The sequence below is a fragment of the Notechis scutatus genome, chromosome 15 (genome assembly GCF_049901735.1).
Source record: "Notechis scutatus isolate UNSWTSFEM ecotype Mainland chromosome 15, rNotScu1.2, whole genome shotgun sequence".
In the NCBI taxonomy this organism is placed as follows: domain Eukaryota; kingdom Metazoa; phylum Chordata; class Lepidosauria; order Squamata; family Elapidae; genus Notechis; species Notechis scutatus.
The window spans coordinates 116,058-122,057 of record NC_142023.1 but is presented as its reverse complement, the minus strand read 5'-3'; positions in this window follow the sequence as shown (position 1 = coordinate 122,057).

Below are 6,000 nucleotides of genomic sequence, written 5' to 3'. Positions count from 1 at the left end.
AAAATATTTATTCAATTTTAGAAACTGATAATAGTCTTTCCATTACAATTCTCATCTCATTTTAACTTTATTCATTGCTTTATTAAATATAAATTAATATTCTTACAGTAAATTCCCATTTCCATATCTATTTCAATTAAATCTATGTCTGGTTTAACTATAATCCTTAAAAGAAAAATATCAGTTCCATTCTTTTCCATTTTTAAATCTATGTTCTTATATGTCACGACACGTTACCTTGCAGAATCTCCCTTCCTGTTCTTCTTCTACCCATTGTCTCTCATTCTCCTGACTGTATAATTTTTTTCATTGTTGTTTGCTTTCTACTTCCCATCATTTTCTGGTCCTTTCTCTTAATTCCCCCTTTTCTCCTTTATAATTTCTCTCCATTTCTTATTCCAATTATTTATTTTATCCCCCTCCCTCTCTTGATTTCTCCTCTGTAATTCCCTCTTCTGCTGTTTCCTTTTCCTTTGTTTAATTTTCCAAACAATTCCCCCTTTAATTATCACATCAAACCTCACATTTTTAACTTTAATTCTTTTTTTCTTGTTTTAATGTTGTTCCACTTGTTCTTTAGGGCTGGTTTCCTCTTTATTTCACTCCTCCCCCTCTGTTTCTCTTTGTTCTTCTTTAATCTGTATTACCATTTCTAATTTTTGTAGTATAATGCTGTACATTTCCAAGCTTTCTTTCATCATTTCCTTCCTATTTTGTTGTTCCAATTTTATTTCCACACACATTTCTCCCATTTTGTACACTACTTCTTCTTTTATTTTCCTTTCTTTAATATTTATGTCCAATCCAATTGTCTAGTAGTTTATTGCAACCAGCGTCCTTTATATTAAATTTCAACAATCAGTGTCCATAAATCTTTGTTTCCAGCTTCTTTCTGTTGATTTCTTTTCCAACTTTTTCCCAAAGTCACCAAATAATCCCAGGGCAATTTCTTCATGTATCTTTTTTCCCTTGTAATATTCTAGTGTTTTACTTTTCAGGGTTTTTATTTTATTATAATGGAATTCCTTTTGTTTCCTTTCAAATTCCAATTTTAAAAAGACCAAGCACTTTTCAAAGAGTCACTGAAATTTTCCCTTTGCCATTAAGTGGCGGGCTCAGTTCTGTTTCCACGTTCCACCCTTTCTTTTCCCTTTTTCCCTTTTTAAACTTTCATTAATTTCATTAATTCCAGTTATTAGCTATTCTTTCTTTTTAACACGTTCAACTTCAGCGTTTAATTATGCCTATTTAGTGCCAAAATCCAAATAGTTCCCCTGCCTCTTTTTCCGATGTAGAGGCCAGGCAAGTCCTGGGAAGAGGGAAGCCCAAGTCCCATGTTCCACTGCCACTTTTTTTCATACATGGGGCACTCAGGGGAAAGCAAAGCCCAGATCCACAGAGAGGGCTAGGAAAGAGGAAGGGATTTGAGGGAGGCCCCCACTTCTGGGAAGAGACTAACCTGGTTTATGAGTCCCTGGTTGAATGCTGGGGGGATGCAGCCCCGGGGTTTCTCCAGCCTCACTTGGGCTCCGTGTCTTTTCAGGAGAGGCTCCTGTCAGGAAGAAGCCAAGCAGGGCCGGGTCTTCAGAGGGGGATCTGGGGTTACCTGGGAGGGAGAGTGGGAGAGGGAGGGAGGGAGACAGAGAAAGAAAGAAAATAGATTGAGCAACCTGTGAGTTAGCCAAGTCTTGGTGCAGGGCTTTAACTCCTCACCTAAGGGAAAAAGGTAGACATGCATTTTCCAAACTTGGAACTTGAAGATGAAGGGACTTTAATTCCCAGAATTCCCTGCCCAGCATGATGAAGTCCATGCATTATTGGGTGGGGAACTCTGGAACCCGTATATATTGTCCCCCAGAATGACCCGTTGGTCCGAATTCTTGGCGGCCTACAACTACACCTTGCAACACCGCCCGGGGAAATCGATTCTCCACGCTGATGCGTTGAGCAGAACACCGCTTCCAGACTCTGTTGTGGATCCAGCCCCAACCATCTCAACGCTCCAGATCGAAGCTCTACAGGCACCACCCTTGACGGCTAGAGACATTCCTTTTGAAATGAAACGCGACCCAGTTCTGCGACACATACTCCGCTGGGTTGAACGGGGGTGGCCGACGGACCAAATAGCACCTGAATGGGCGCCTTTCAAAGCCCGCCAAACTGAGCTGTTTTCCCAAAAAGGCTGTATCTTGTGGGGCGATCGAGTCGTAATCCCTGACAAATTGCAACAGACTGTTTTGGCGGTATTGCATGAGGGACATCCGGGTATTGTGCAGATGAAATCACTCGCACGCAGCTAAGCTTGGTGGCTGGGAATCGACAAAAGAATCGAGGCCTGGGTCGCTACTTGCCAACGTTGCCAGGACGTCAGCAACGCCCCACCTAAAGCAAGCCCAACAGAATGGGAAACGCCGAGGGGACCGTGGTCCCGTATTCATATTGACTTTGCGGGGCCTACCAAAGGGCACACTTTCCTGATTACTGTCGACGCCTATTCTAACTGGCTCGAGATTCATCGAATGCACACAACTACAACAGACTCAGTTATTAATAAATTAAACAGATTATTTGCCACACACGGGTTTCCGGACGTGTTGCTCTCGGACAACGGCCCTCAGTTCACTGCATTGCCCTTTGAGCAATATCTTGCCGATCGGGGCATCCGCCATGCGTTAACCTCGCCCGCGCACCCTGCGGCGAATGGACGTGCAGAACGCATGGTACAATTCGTAAAAAAGACCCTTCACAAAATGGAATTTGGCAACATCGACGAGAAAATCAATCGAATTCTCTTGTTGCAACACATCACGCCTCACAGCGTGACCAACAAAACGCCCGCTGAACTTCTTATGGGGCGGAAACTCCGATCGCACCTTGACTGGCTCCACCCCGCTTTCGCACCAGAAAAGTCTTTCAGTTCCAGCAGCAAATGCCGGGAATTTAAGGTAGGCAATTTAATCTTTGCCAAAAACTTTTCCGGCGACCCGCTATGGATACCCGCAACCGTTACCCACCTCACCGGGCCTAGATCTTACCGCCTGCTTACAGACGATGAGAGGGTGTGGAAACGCCACATAGACCAGCTCCGGTCGAGATTACCACCCAGCGGTCATGGCCCCCTGGTTTCTCCAACTCAAGGGGGAGGAAGCATCGAGGAGGGTGACTTTGATACAATTAATAGCGGGCCAACGGAGGCCCTATAGCCCAGCGAAACACCAGAGCGTGAAGCGGGAAGGGAGTTGACTTTTCCTGGGAACTTTAATACGGGGGAAACTGAACTGCTAAACCCCGAAGAAACACGGAGTAGCAGAGACAACCACAGCGAAGGCAGCACGGAATCGCCGTGCAGCGAAATAGAATTTAATAAAGGTCATCCAAACGCTCCACCGGAACCGGACATTAGACAAAACCCGGTGGAGCCTCGGAAATCATCCAGGCAGACCAAACGGCCTGCCTATCTTGAGGATTTTATTACAGCTCCCCTCAAACGGAACCCAAGGGGGAGGGGTGTTGTGAATCAATAAAAGTTGATGCTCTAAATGCAAATCAGGGGTTGAGAACCTGCAGACTTGATTGGTCCTTGTACAACAACTTGGGATTGGGCCAGAACTAGACCCTGATTGGCCACTTTGGGAACACTTCTTATTGGTTAGTAATTTGAACCTGTTGCAAGTTCATTGGTTAATAAGTTAGCAGCTAACCCTATAAAAGGGTTACTGCTGCCCATAGCTTTTCTCTGTTCCATTCTGATTCCTGTTATTATTAAAGAGTTGAAGTCACTGGTCAGATGTCTGGTCTCCTTATTCTCCAAACATAACAAAAACTGCTGCAGAAATGCCTGGAAACACCTGGATGCCCCCAGCAATAGCTGGGAACTTGGCCCACTCAAGGCAGCCCAGGAAAGAGGGTTCCTTCCTTCCCAAAGCAGGTGAAAGAGGACTCAAACTCCCATGATGCTCAAAGGAGTTGGGCTCACTCAGCTCAATGGAACTGAGCCCATGAAGCCACCTGGAGGGACCTTCACCCAACCCCCTTGCAGGGACTCTGCCTGGGGTCCTGCAACGGGGACTGAGGGGCCCCACCAGTGCTGGGCTTGGCTGGAGGGCCAGGTCCAATCCTGAGCCCCCAAAAGGCACCGGAAGCCCCGTGAATCTCCCAAGAGACTCTCCTCCGGCCTCGGCCCTTCCTTCTGGCCTGGACCAAGCTGGGTCGGCTTCACACAACCCCTGACCCCTGCGGGAACAGCAGCCCCCACCTGCCAGGTGCAAAGCTGGCACACCAGACTCGGATCCTGGCAAGAGATGCAACCTGGGCCCCCATGGAGAAGATTCCCCCACTTGCCCTGAAAGGCCCGAGGGAGCCCTCTCCACGGGGCGCCCCACTTCCCAAGGCAGGAGGAGGAAGAAGCCCCTGGCTGCCCCAGGGGGAAATTGGCAGCAGGGCCCCAGGCTGACCTCCGCCTCCACCTGGACCCCACCAGCCCCACCTGGCCTGCAGGTGCCCAAGGCTCACCTTGGAGCTCTACCTGTCCCCACCTGTGATGTCAGAGCCACTCTCCCTTTCAGCCAATCCCAGGGAGGGCCCCTCCCTCAGAGGTGGGCTTTCTGACAGCACCTCAGCTGCCCAGACCAGATTGGGGGCTCCCCTGCCTCCCTCTCCCCAGCCCCCTCCCTCCCTGCCCTCACTAGGGAGGGGCGGACCCCTGCAGACCCCCCAGCTCTGCAGGACCCCTCCATGCCCCCTCCTCACAGCACAACCCCCCTGCCAAACCCTCCCCAAATCCAGCCCTTTGGAGGCTGCTTGACCGGCAAGGAGGAAGCCAGGCCCAGAGAGGCCCCCCAGCCTCGGCCAGATGGGTGGGAAGGTGGTCCGGAAGCCCCCAGGGGAGGCCGGCCCAGAGATCTTGGCCAGGCTGCTCAGAAGCCGTTGCCATTGCCTCTTTCCCAGGGCTCCGAGAGAGCGGCTGGCCCAGAGCCTCCTAGCTGGCTTGGCTCCCCAGGCAGGACTGGAACTCAGCTCCGCCCCCCCCCCCCGGATTGAAGCCCCACTCACCCAACCGACACCACTAGCATCCATACGACCCTCCGAACCTGGTCTCTTCCCCAGGGTCTCGGCCCCAGAAATTGGGAAGGTCAGAGGGGTCCCTCCCCCCTAATAGAAGATCTCCACAACAGAGGAAGAGCCACCAGATGTCCAGAAATCCTGTCGCTAGAAATCAGGTTGCACCATCCACCACACTGGGCATCACCGCCATCTTTGTAGGGTTTCCCTGTGATAAGATGGGTGGCCACTAAATTGGATCGATGGATGGATAGATGGACGGACGGACGGACGGACAGACAGACAGACAGATTTGGATTGATAGATCTCAGCTGCAGACTTTACAGTCCATTCTTTATTTAAAAAACTAAGAAACATCACAATGCAAAGAATCTTGGTGTATTGTAGGAACATTGTAAGATAACACAGGAATGACAAGAAAATAAAAATAAAAAATTCCATCCATTCTATAATTTTCTCCCTATGTATGCAATGATCTAGTCCACAAGTTGGCACTTTCCTGCTTCTTAATGAGCTCTTATCCCAAAATTAATATTGCTAGAAAAGATGGGAAATGAAATTTCACTTCAGGCACAAGCAATTTTAAAATCAGCTGCAATTAAGATCAATATATAGGATTATGACATAGAACAAAATTCCAAATACTCTTAACACTGGGCAGAGATCAAGGGTGCCGATTGTCATTAGAAGACAGGCAACACTACAGTTAAATGGCATTAACTTAGAAGTGGCACCAAACTCCATAGCTCTGGGTGACCTTCCCCAGCAATCTCTAGAGACAAGAGGCCATGTTGAAGGACAGCAGAAGTCAATTCCCTGGGTGCTGAATTCTCTTCTCCAGCATCACTTTCTGGACTTGCCCTGACTGGGAGGAAGGACCACAACCACAACAGAACAATGATCCCAGGGGTGTATCTGTAATTTTTACTAACATGGTTT